Here is a 13039-nt window from a genome sequence, read left to right as displayed (position 1 = left end):
CTGACCCACACAGTCCTACCCAACCTCGGTCAGACAAGAAAAGCAGCTATAAGAAAAATGCTTTTCATCAGAGCATGCCAGGGCCACACCAAGACATGGGGGTGCCCCCAAGACTAATGATTTGCTTTCTCAGCCAATGGATTTTTATTAAGATATTGACAAAAAGGACACCTGCTGGATAAATTAAGAGAAGAGTGGAATCCCAGTGGCAGCCTGCCTCGCTCTGCTGCCCCAAGCAATCCACCTCTCCCTCACACTTGCACACTCAACTCTGCAAAACAAACGCCCTGCAATTAACCAAATCTACATACCCTAAAGGCCATTTAGTGACCTGAGGATCTGCCTGAGGCCCTTTGGTTCCTTACACCCTGCAGGCAGAGCATCGTGCCAAATTATTCCAACAATTCAACCAGAGCCATTCTCATCCAGAAAGGAATTCTGGTCAATATAAATTTCCCCATTTCATTACATTTGCAGGGATGCTTTTGTGCCTTTCATATATCAGCGCCCCAGACAACTCTCCAGCCCTGCAAACCCTGAATGGGAACCAGGTGGAAAGAAAGAGGAGGGGGTGGAAGGGGAAGCCTTGCTCTTAAGCCTCAGGGCAGGCTTTCTGGAAAGGAGGGCAGGTCAGAGGCCAGACAGACCTGAGTGTCCTGTGAGTATGAGGCCATTTTCTAAACACAAAACCCACAGGATGAAAGGGACCAAGAATGTGAAGTCACAGAGAAGTGCCAGCTTTGGTCATATGGAATATCATTCACAGAATTTACAGGCATTTCATTTCCAGTGTTCCCTCTGGTTTCTTTCCTTTACAAGCTTCTTAACAGAACACTTGAGTTGGTCTCGCATGGCGTGATCTACCCCTTCTATAGTGCTGAGGTCCGGGAGGAACTAACGAGGGCCATAGATGTAACTGTTAAGTTTTCTAATAGCCACATTTTTAAAAAAAAGAACCAGGTGAAATTAAATTTAATAACCCCTTTAACCCACTGTATCCAAAATAGAATCATTGCAACATAGAGAACTATTAAAATGCATTAATGATTTTAATACTGTATATTGGACGATGCAGTTCTGGAGGCTCTTAGCCTCATGGTGAGATTAGTTCTCCTTCTCAGGGAGTTTCAGTCTGAAGAGACAGAGGAAGTTTGAAGACTATATGTCTGTAAGTTAGAGTTACTGAAGGTCTAGTCCAGAAAGGAAAAAAGGAAAGAGGGAAGGAAGGCAGGAAGGAAGGAAGAAAGAGGTGATATAGTTTAGTGATTAGAGGTCAAGGTTCCCAAGTAGGACATAGACTCAACTCTACCTTTTCCTGGAGGAGTGACTTTGGATGATAAATGTACTTAACTTCTCCAAGGTTGTTTCTTGACATCATAGGGCTGTTTTGAGGCCTGAACCTAATAAGTAATAGAGAAATATTATCTCCAATTACATAAATTATGAAATCTTTATTATTATTCATATAAACATTATATATATCATATATATCAAATACATTTTTTTTGTTTTTTAGTTTTATTTCATTATTTTAGAAAGAGAGAGAGTGCGAGTAGGGCTGGTGGGGAGAGGGAACAGTAGGGTCCCCCCTTGAGCAGGGAGCCTGGCACAGGGCTCGGCCTCAGGGTCCCGGGATCATGACCTGAGCCAAAGGCAGAAGCTCAACTGACTGAGCCACGCAGGTGCCCCCAAAATACATACTTTGGCAAGGGAGGGGCAGAAGGAAAGGGAAAGAGAGAATCTTCTATTTTTAAAGATTTATTTATTCATCTGAGAGGGGGCCGGGGGTCAGAGATAGAAAGGGAGAGGGAATCTCCAGCACACTCCCCACTGAGCACGGAGTCTGATGTGGGGCTCAATCCCATGACCCGAGATCATGACAGGAGCCGAAATCAAGAGTCAAACGCTTAACCGACTAAGCCACCCAGTCACCCCTATCATTCATATTTTTATGAAGAATTGGGCATATTCTCTCATCTCCAGCTCACTGAAGAGAAGATTTCTAATTTATCAATGGCTGATAAAGCTCTATGATGAGAGCGAGAAAGAGAGAGGAGAGAGGTAGTTAGCTAGTGAGTGAGTTAGAGGAATAGGGAAAGAGAAAGTCGATGTGGAACTCCCCCGTAGGGAAACAGGGATTCCCTGTAGACAGAGACCCAGACCCCGGATTGGCCCTGTTCTGTGTCTGAAAACACGGAAAGAAGGACAAATTCAGAGTTTAATACGTGGGAGCATTCCCCCGACTGCTCTAGGGCTGGTACACAGGGCCCACAGTGACCAGAGCCCCTGCTGGCCACCTTAGCATGTTAGCTCTAAGTACAAATCTGTGCCTTATGGAGAAGAGGAGGAGAGAAGTGAGCAAGGACAGGGGAGGTCCGCCAGCACCCGGAGTGGCCTTCATACCCCCAGCTCTTCCTCCATGGGCAGCAGGGTGGTGCCCAGAACACAGTCCCTCCTCCCTGTCACTGTCCTGTTCTCAGGACCAGGTGATAAGGTGCAAATTAGGACATCAGTGGAGAGAAACACAAAGCTTCTGAAGTGCGAGGTTGTAACCCCATCTGCCATTTTCCCCCCTCCCCCTCCTTCCCGTATCCCTTCCTACAGGTCCTACCAGGGACCCTTAATCTCTGCTGGGCCATGTGTTCACGGGAGTTCTTTAGCTGGCAAGGTAGCTTCTGGCTCTGCATCTTAAAAAGATCTCCCCTCTACGGAGCCAAAAGATGCTTTTGCTGTCAGTTCTAACTCACCCCCACGGTTGGTTCTGCCCTTGGGACATGTGTAATATCTTGTCTACGGGCCCTTCGTCAAATCCACCAGGGCAGCCGTCACATTCCCTCTTGCGCTTTTTGTGTGCCAGGCTAACAACTTGGGATTCTTTAGTTCCCTTCTTCTAGCCAAGGCTTCCAGACCCTTCCTTGCTCCGGAATCTGCTACTTTTTTCTTTTTTTTTAAATGTTCTCTGAAATTGCAATGCACAGTGTGGAACACACTCCTCCCACCATGCCCCGAGCAGTGACCAGTACAGTGGGCTATTGTTTGGGGCACTCGGCTTGGCAACCGCGCTGCACGTCCGCCTCACCATCCTCCCGGCCCATCAAGGCTCCCTCTTCTCCCACAGTCGAGGCCGATGCCGTCTGTTCTCCTTCCACAGGGTCTCTCCTACCTGCCCCCCACCTCATCCGCCCACCCCAGCCCTGCCCCTGCCTAGGGCTTCATCATCACTCACCTGGATCACTGACATGGGCTCCAATGGCTTTACTGACCCCGGCCTCTCCCCCCTGCAATCCATCTTCCACCCTGTTGCAAGATGGATCTTTCTGATCCATAAATCAGTTCACATCACACCCTTAGACAGAAACAACTGCAACTCCCTGTGGTCTTTGGAGCAAGCGTTAACCTCATGGTATATCATCCCGACTTCCAGTGATCTGGCTTTAAGCTATTCGCTTGACCTCATTGTCCTCTACACCCTTCTACCCATGCTGGACCTTACTCTTCCCTTCAGCTTCAAATATTCATACTTCCTCCCTGGCTGTAGAATGCATTTTGGTTATCCTTCAAAGCCCAAAGTCAAAGGCATTTCTCCATGATGCCCTTAACGACCATGGAAATCCTACACCATATTTGTCATATTGCCTTACTGGGCCATTCATTTATCATTTCTTTTGCTCCTTTTTTTTCCCCCCTTTCCTTTTCAACCACACATTGTCCCTATACTCAATGAGGCTCCAGTTCTAATGAGAGAAATGGCCAAGCAAAGAGCAAACAGAATTATGAATGCTTTAGAGGACGGCTGTGGGAACCGCAGGTATAAGGGGTAGGTGTCTAACCAGACAGATTTGGGTGGCACAGAGCCTTCACAGAGAACAGTTCATTAAAACAGAATCCTGACATGAGTGGGAGCTCCAGGCAGAGGGAGTTATCTGTGAAGAAGACGTATGACAAGTGAGATCATGAGCCACAGAGAGCAATGAGGTTGCCAATTTGTGGCTGCTGTGTAGCAAAGGGATGGGTCGTGGAGGGCACAGAGCTGGGACATTGGTCGAGGCCAGTTCACACAGGACACTGAAGGTTACATTTACAATGTGGGGCGTCAATGAAGGATTTAAGAGGGGGGTAGTGATGTGCTGAGATTTCGAGCTTGGAAAGACTATTTAAGCAAGAGTGTGGAGAATAGAGGAGAGCCAGGTTGTAGTGGAAACAGGGAGACCTTTTAAGAGGCTGGAACAGGGATCGCCTGGGTGGCTCAGCAGATGAACATCTGCCTTCGGCTCAGGGTGTGATCCCAGGGTCCTGGGATCAAGTCTGACATTGGGATTCCTGCATGGAGCCTGCTTCTCCCTCTGCCTATGTCTCTGCCTCTCTCTGTTTCTCATAAGTAAAAAAAAAAAGAAGAAGAAGAAAAAAGAGGCAAAGACAGGTGAAGAGACTAAAAAATGTGAAGGAATAAGAAACATCAAATGGTGAACTTGAACGTGGACAAGGAGGAAGAAGGATAAATGCTGGGTCTCTATTTTGTCTTGTTTTGTATAAACCACCTCCTAAGAGGTAGCCCCACCCTCAACAAAGTTTAAAGTCCCTGGTAACAGGCACAACCAACCCCTCAATCGGCTCTAGATCCTCCGTGTTGCCATCAATGGTGTTTTGCACAAGTAGAGACTTACCAAGCTTTTGCCAAGTTTGCCCAAACATTGAATTCTGGGCAGGCCCAAACATTGAACTTATGACAATGTCAGGTCGGGCACCAATTTTGGAAGGTCACTTGGAGAAAGGCCTACAGTTGGGTCATTCCATGTTCATCCGTGCATTTTTCACTCCACAGCTATTTACTGAGTGTCTCTCAAATGCCACGCATTATTTCAGGTGTCAGAGACACAGCAGTAAATGAGGCAACAAACTTTCTGCCTTAATAGAGCTTATTCTGCCAGAGGAAGACAAAAATAACTAAGTAACCAAGTGAGATAAAAATATAAATTCACAGGATGCCTGGGTGGCTCAGCGGTTGAGCGTCTGACTTTGGCTCAGGGCGTGATCCTGGAAACCAGGATCGAGCCCCACGTCGGGCTCCTTGCAGGGAGTCTGCCTCTTCCTCTGCCTATGTTTCTGCCTCTCTGTGTCTCTCATGAATAAATAAAAAAATATATTAAAAAATATATAAATTCACTTAGGTATAATTGCCAAGGGGAAAAAAAAACACAGAGTATGAGGTGGGAATAACCAACCAAGGAGGTAATAATTAAGATACAAACTAGGTGAGGCACCTGGGTGGCTCAGTGGGTTAATGTCTGCCTTCGGCTCAGGTCATGATCCTGGGGTCCTGGGATGGAGCCCCATGTGCTCTGTGCTCAGTGGGGAGTCTGCTTCTCCCTTTCCCTCTGTGCTCACTCTCTCTCTCTCTCTCTCTCTCTCTTTCTCTCTTGCTCTCTCTCAAATAAATAAATAAAATCTAAAAAAAAAAAAAAAAGAAAACAACAAACAAACCTGGATGACAAGAAGGCAGGAAACACATGTTAGGAAAGTATTTAGGTACAGAAAGAGCAATATGCAGAGAACCTGTGTATCTGGGACATAAAAGGGAGGGAGAGTTGGGGAGGAAAGGGCCAGGAATGAGTTCAGAAAGGTGGGAAGCTCACATAAGACCTCACAGCTCATGAAAAAAAAAGTTTGACTATTCCACAGGAGATTGGCATGATTTGACCATGAAGGTAGCCTTCCCTCCGTCTGAGGTTGTCACAACCTGTTCCTCATATCCTTGGAGAAAAGCAGAACAGTTTCCCATGACTGGGCTTTTCCTGGGAAGTTTCCACAGGGAGCCACCCAAATCACATGAGCAACCTTAATTTAGGAAAAATTTCACCCAGTATCTTTAGCAATATTATTTATCATGTATCCAGGCACAGAAGGGTACCCAGCACTTGGTCTAATGAGAGGACCTGAGCCAAAGAACAGTCTCTATGATCTGCCCGCTGTGCATGGAGCCTTTACCTCTGTTACCTATCTCTTCTCAGAACATGAGGACCTGGAACATGTCAGCAGACTGGGACAGAGCCAACAATGCCTCTTGTAACTGGAGCACTGTACCAAGATGCAAGCAAAGGGAAGGAGGCTGGTGCCCTGGTCATGCCAGGCAGTGGCAAGAGTGCCTATGCAATGATTTCAGATGAGTTTGAGGTTTGAAGATGAAGGAAGAAAGGCTGAGGAGAAAATCTGGCATTGTGCCTCTTACAATGAGAGAGTGACTCAGCATTAAAATCACAGCTGTGGGTGGCTCAGTCAGTTGAGCAGCCAACTCTTGGTTTCGGCGCAGGTCATGATCTCATGGGTTGTGGGATCGAGCCCCTCATCAGGCTCTGCACTCAATGGGGAGTCTGCTTGAAATATTCTCTCTTTCTGCCCCTCCCGCCCCCAAATAAATAAATAAATCTAAAAAAAAAAAAAAATCACAGCTGTGGGACGCTTCTCTCTCCGGGTTTCCCCAAGAAGAAATGGAGGTCATTAATTCTGAAGCTCCAATGGAAAAAAAAAAAATGGAATAAGCCAAGATCAAAATGAAACCATACAACGAAGCTAGATGGGACAAGTCCTCCATTTCCCTCCATACCCTTTCCATACCAGGTCTTCTCTGTACCTTGAGGAGCCAAGAGAACTTTTTAGAATAAGAAAAAAGAAACCAATATAAAGTGGGAAATCATCAATGGCAAATGGACCTCTGATTAGCGAGCACTGTTTTGTTTTCTCTTATAAAGATTAAAAATACGAGGGCCTGCCATGGTGTTTTAGTCACTGTCAACCCCACCCCTACCCTGCCCTGACTCTCCCAAAACAACAAAAGAAGTCCCCATCCTTAGAAGAAGCCTGTTTTCAATGATCTCTCAATTCAAAGATGATTGTGCCTTTTGCTTGCTATAAATGTGGTTGGGGCCATAGCATACACTCTGGGGTCTTGGGTTCTTTTGCCCAGTCACTGGGATTTAATCAATGCCCTCATAGTCAAATGGCGACCATGTGTTAGTGATCTCACAGATACCCCATTGTAGTGCTTCATTATGGTTTTCCTTGGAGGGGGGAGGAGTCAGGGGGAGTTCTGCTTAAGTTCCAGCATGTACAAAACACTGCTGTCAGAATTTTACCCCTAGTAGTAGCCTGAGCATGTCATTCTAATCCCAGAGGAACCATATTGGCTCCTTGTCAAATGTTGAATTGATTTTAAAATTGCTTTGATGACTTATATATTCAGTGCACAGACTGGGGCCTCTGTTTATCTCTCCATATGAGCCGAGGCGCAGCTTGAGAGCATTTGAGGCTTGTTCTATTGGCCATTTGAAAATATAGGTTTAAGTCACATGGAGCATGTACTTTCGGTTGCAAGAGTCTCACATTTGGAGTTCATTCCTGGCTGGCCTCCAAAGCACTGAATGAATAGATCTATTTAAGATGAAATTTCAGCTTTATCTTTACACAGAACGCTTTTGAATTAAACATATACATAAGTTGCGCATGATTTTATTTTGGGTTATATAGCACATGAGAGCTTGAAAGAAGAGAAGAGGAAGAGAAAACAAAAACACTGCCCAGCCTACTGGTTAAATTGGTCACATGCTACCTAGTTTCCCTTCCAAGTTCAGCCAGGTGTTCCATACAGCAGGAGATCTGACTTTTGCCTGAGTCTCCCTCCAGGATAGATAAGAAAATCTTGCCAGCATGGAGTGAAAATTCAGAATTGGACTAGAAAGATGAGACTTTTGTTCACCTAGGAATTGATTAATAAATAAAAGAAAGGCGGAAGAAACTGAAATAAAATCAGGAGGAAATCTTAACTGTGGGCCTGCAGGGGAGACTAAGCTTTTGTGTTACGGGTTAGATTAGTGAGGATGATCATTAGTTGAAATTAGGAAAATGGGAAGCAAGACAAGAATGTGATACCCTGAAAAACCAGGGTCCTCAGAGCTCTGCTTGTTTGATCATGACTAATACAATTCCTCCCCCCACCCCAGGGGGGAAGGGTGCTACACAAAATTCCTTATGCTTATGGACGTGTTTGATGGATTAAACAAAAATCTAACCTGGGATAGCTATTACATTGCAAGATGCATGCTTAATACACGTGGACTTGGTAGGAAATGTTTATGACAGAAGGCAGAGATGAGTCAAGGCTGCTTTTTAAAATTCAGAAGGTTAAGGCTTATGTTCCCCAAGGTCCAGAGAGCTAATGATTTCACTTTCTGATCATGCTGTGTTCTATCTATATTGGAAAGAATTCAATTGTTTCAATCCTGTCTCTAGAGAATTAAAATACCCTTAAGTCATCTCCCTGGATGTGAGATGATAGCAAGCAAGCCCTGAATTAGCACTCCTCACCCCATTGCAGGGTTCAATGTCCACTGGGTGAGTCAGAAAGAAAGAAAATGATGTTACAGCCAATCCTGGCCATGATCTATCAATACCATCATTCCATTTTCTAAAACATTGGGCCTAAATGCTGAACTCAACAGAGAAAAGTATACTGAATCTGGGGTATGAGGACAGCTGAAGCATTCACAGCACTGAAGTTGCCAATCCAGTTCAGAAAGGGTTAAGACCTTAGGTCAAGGCAAGATGGGATCAGTTTGTGTCTGTCAGTCGACATGTTTCAGAATAATGGTTTTAAGTCTCTTTCTTTCCACTTTGACTTATTCTCCATCACACTTCTCCTCAGGTTGAGAGGCCCCAGAGTGGCCGTGGGCATGGTGCATAACCGATAAAGGGAAGTCGAGTTGGGGAATCCCTTGGCTCGGTTTAGGATGCTATATTTATGAGGTGTTCAGTGGCTTCTATGTATAGTTAAGTGATCACTAGTTATACCAGAATAACAAATGACTTCAGAGACAGTCCAATCACCCATAGTGCCAATTCTCCCAGTGTTGAGACATGAAGAGACAAAGTCTGAAATAATATTATGATGGGAATTTGCCCCACAGTGCCCAGTACTAAAAGGCTGTGGGTGGCAAAAGAGAAAAAAAGTTGTGTAATGCTAAGATCCTGAAGCTATTCTGTTTGGTATCTTTTCTGGATTTGTCATGTTAGTTGTATCTGATGGCTTTATCGAATGTATGATTTGTTGTGATTTCTTTGCTCAGTCTAAATTAATATTTATTTTTACATCTAACTTATATTTGTAGTTATGTATTATTTTCCTAAAGAGCCCTAAAAGTGATTCACCGCTGTGGAGGATCCAAGAAGTCAACTAGATAGCATCAGAGACTATAGACAAAAGGTTAGTAGAGTAAAACTTTATGGAACCGGAGACTCCAGAAGCTGAAGGACATAGACGATCAACATTGCCAGAGATTCTGGTGTAGCCTCCAGATAAGCCTGCTCTGACCAACCCTGCCTGACCAGACCATCACTGGATTCTGAACAAGATCTTTCATTCTATTTTTTTTTAAAGATTTTATTTACTTATTAATGAGAGACACACAGAAAGAGGCAGAGACACAGGCAGAGGGAGAAGCAGGCTTCACACAGGGAGCCCGATGTGGGACTCGATCCTGGGGACTCCAGGATCACGCCCCGGGCTGAAGGCAGGCGCTAAACCACTGAGCCACCCAGGGATCCCAAGATCTTTCATTCTAAACAACTTCTTCCCAAGAAGGACAGAGTACCCTTGAAGGAGAGCTTAATTCCTGCTAGGGTCATAAATCTTGTGCCATGCTCCTTCCCACCACAGCTATAATCCTTCAAGGGCTGGACAGAGGACCCTGTAAAGAAACTGTGATATTCTATCACAACTCTTGGTTTGATTCCTATTATCACTTAACCTCAAGGTAGGAGGTATCAAATCCCAGGCCCCTCCCCATCACCTCAAATCCCCATTTGTTTCTCTAGGAGGCCAGGCTCCTCATACCTTCCAGGATAAAAGGAAACCAAGCTCAACATGATTTCCTTAATCACTAGAACACACTCCTTCCTTCTTCCAATCCGTAAAGCCCTTGAATGAGTCTTCTTTTCTGTAACATAAGACTTTGTGTAGTGACCTAACGTGATTCCATTATCTCTCTACCTCTCTGCTTCTTTCACAGCCCACCTATAAACTATTCTCCAAAGGATGTTAATTAATAAAAGAAAGTAGCTGACAGACTGTAGTGTGGTGTCAGGACCTATTATCACATATACTTCCTCCTGCTCCATGAAACATAATTGGGACATAAGGCCTCAAAGCAGTTCAAGTCCATCAAATGGGTGAAAGGAAGGTATTTTCAATATAGGCTATTTTCATATTTATTCTTTTTTGTTGTTGTTTGGGAATTTATTTATTTATTTATTTGACAGAAACAAAGCACAAACAGGGGTAGTAGGAGAGGGAGAAGCAAGCACCCTGCTGAGCAGGGAACCTGATGCAGGGCTCGATCCCAGGACCCTGGGATTCTGACCTGAGCCGAAGGTGGACGCTCAATTGACTGAGCTGCCCAGGTGCCTGCTCCCCTTGCCCAATAGCAAACTCAAGATAATCCATTTCCTTTGTCCATGTAGAGAGGCAGCCAGGTTTCTTTTTTTAAAACACAAGACAATTCAAAAGAAAAAAATATATAGTAACTTTGAAAAAGTAAAGCTTAGGTAAGTTTAAATCCCATGTAATAATACTGACAAAAAAAAGTTCTCAGGTATATGAAGCTACTTTAAAGTGTGTACGCATTATATGGATTACTTCCCATAAATGATGTTATGCACAGGTCAGCAACCAGTTACAAACCCACATTCTCTGAGATGTGTTGTCAATTACTTGTTAATGAAGTTGAATCTTGTGTTCAAAAGCATCAGACTGCAAGCATAATAAAACCTAGCCCCATCATTTCGAATGTCCGCAAGTCAAGACAGCACTGCAGTGAACACCACTGAACCTCCTGCTTCCTGTATCCTCTACCAACATAACATAAACAGTAAAGTTTTATCAGAAATTTCCCCAGACCATAAACAGCATCCTATAAGAGCCATCCTATAAAGCCAATGGTCCTGGCTTCCTGGAGTTCACACCTCTGTACAGTCTCTTCCCACCCTGGATAGGGTTTGGTCACTGTGGCCTTTAGAATACAGCAGAAGTCATGATATGTCACTTTTGAGATGAGGTTATAAGACTGTGGCTGTTGGGGCAAACTTGTTCTTTCATTCAATCTCAATCTCTCTTTTTCTTCTCTCTCTTTCTGCCCCCCACCCCCCTTTCTCCCATCACTTCCTCTGGGGGAAGCAAGTGGCCATGTTGTGAGTTGCCTTACGGAGAGGTGCATGTGGTGAGAACACAGAAGCCTCTAGTCGACAGCCAGTAAGAAAATGAGGTCAGCCAACATCTGAGCGATGGAAATTTGGTTGCTGCATCCCTCACACCAAAACCCAGTCCAGACTTCAGTAACTTATTGGTTGAGGCCTATCTCTATGACCTCACAGAGATGAGGAAAGCCTGTGTATCTGAGTGGGTCACATGCTAAAGACCTAATCACCTCTCTTGTTCAACCAAAATACAAACAAGTGTATTTAAAGGCCATGAGAATAGGGTAGAGTACAAACACAACCATAAATGGTTCTGGTTCTGTTTTGGCTTTAAGCACATCATGTCTTCTTAATCCAGGAAGAAGAAACATGCTCAGACCCCACATTTTATTTGCTTATTTATTTTAAAGATTTTATTTGCTTGAGAGAGAGAGCACGTAAACACACAGAGGGAGAAACAGACTCCCTGCTGAGCAGGGAGCCTCACACGAGACTCCATCCCAGGACTCTGGGGATCATGACCTGAGCCAAAGGGAGATGTTTCACCAACTGAGCTACCTAGGCGCCCCAAGACCCCACATTTTAGGGGCATGTTTAAATCGCCTGGCACTGCGTTTCCTGCAGGAGATTTCTTTGATTGACTTTGCATTTGCTGTGCATTCAGAGATTTTTTCTGATAAGTCAATTAGTGCTTTTCAGAAACTGTTAACTTATGCAATATGTCAAGTAGGAAAAGCATTTTTTAACCTACCAAGGGAATAGAATATGAGATATTCGATTCTGAAAGTTCCCAAGGTAGAGGTCAATAGCCACTAAGTCACTGGTATTTCTGGTGCAGATTCTATGGACAAGAACTCAATATTTCTATCCCAGAACTTTGCAGAGAAGTAGATTAGATTTCCAAGTGACTGTGCATACTTCTTATAGGGCTTATCACAGAGCAAGTGTACCCTGGACAGACCAAATAGTTTGATGTCAAGCCCCTCCTTCCCAGGCAAAAGCTAATGAAATTATAAAAGAAAGCAAGCCACAATAAAATAAAAAGCAAGTAACATTCTAAAACAGCAAGAAAAAGGGCACCTGGGTGGCTCGGTTAAGCATATGCCTTCGGCTCAGGTCATGATCTCAGGGTCCTGGATTGAGCACCGTATTGGGCTCTCTGCTCTGCAAGGAGTCTGCTTCTCCCTCTCCCTCTGCCTGCCGTTCCCCCTGCTTGTGTTCACTCTATCTCTCTCTGTCAAACAGATAAATAAAATCCTTAAAAAAAAATAAAAGAGCAAGAAAAGTAATACACAGGCACCCTGTGATATCCTCCTCATGAATTTTTGCTTGATTCAAAGATGAAATATACTCAGTATACTAAAATAGAACAAGAGCTAGTGTATAACCAAGGAAGATATAGAGCCAAAGCAACATATACTAATTTGCCAGAACAAAGTAGGGATTTTTCTGATTTCATAAAAATTACCAATCTTTGCACATTTTAAACAATCAAAACAAGAAACGTGCTATGTTTTTATATGTAATAATGGGTCATAGTGAGTAATTTTTCTTGTCTATGTTCCCACTGAAACTGTTTTTCCATGAAGAATTTACTGCTACTCAATCCTGGAATTTGTCTCATAAAAGACACACAGAAATCTACTCAGTTATGTCATAAACTTCTCATTCCAGGCAACCAGGAAATAGAATCTTATTTACAAACTTAAAATAGAAGCTGCAATAAATAATTACTGCCAGAAGGCTAAAAATAACTTTTAGTCCTAATTACTATTAAAATAATACAAGGAAATGCGGG

General features: G+C 43.9%; 1 long non-coding RNA gene across 6 annotated transcripts in view; it reads right to left on the bottom strand.

Annotated features, from left to right (window-relative positions):
• The window catches only part of LOC112659692 (uncharacterized), a 91844-nt gene extending 80460 nt beyond the window's left edge, over window positions 1-11384 (bottom strand). For 5 of the 6 annotated variants that reach the window (XR_004803531.2, XR_004803532.2, XR_004803530.2 and 2 more), the window contains exons 1-2: window positions 11250-11369; window positions 1310-1400 (exon numbers count right to left, since the gene is read on the bottom strand). This is a non-coding gene — a long non-coding RNA (uncharacterized LOC112659692). Of the gene's footprint in view, window positions 1-1309; window positions 1401-11249 lie in introns of all 6 variants that reach the window. The other variant, XR_004803529.2, reaches the window with a different exon arrangement.
• Between the last annotated feature and the right edge of the window lie 1655 nt (window positions 11385-13039).

This window comes from Canis lupus, chromosome 11 (assembly GCF_003254725.2).
Source record: "Canis lupus dingo isolate Sandy chromosome 11, ASM325472v2, whole genome shotgun sequence".
NCBI lineage: Eukaryota > Metazoa > Chordata > Mammalia > Carnivora > Canidae > Canis > Canis lupus.
This window is presented reverse-complemented; position numbering and strand designations above follow the sequence as displayed.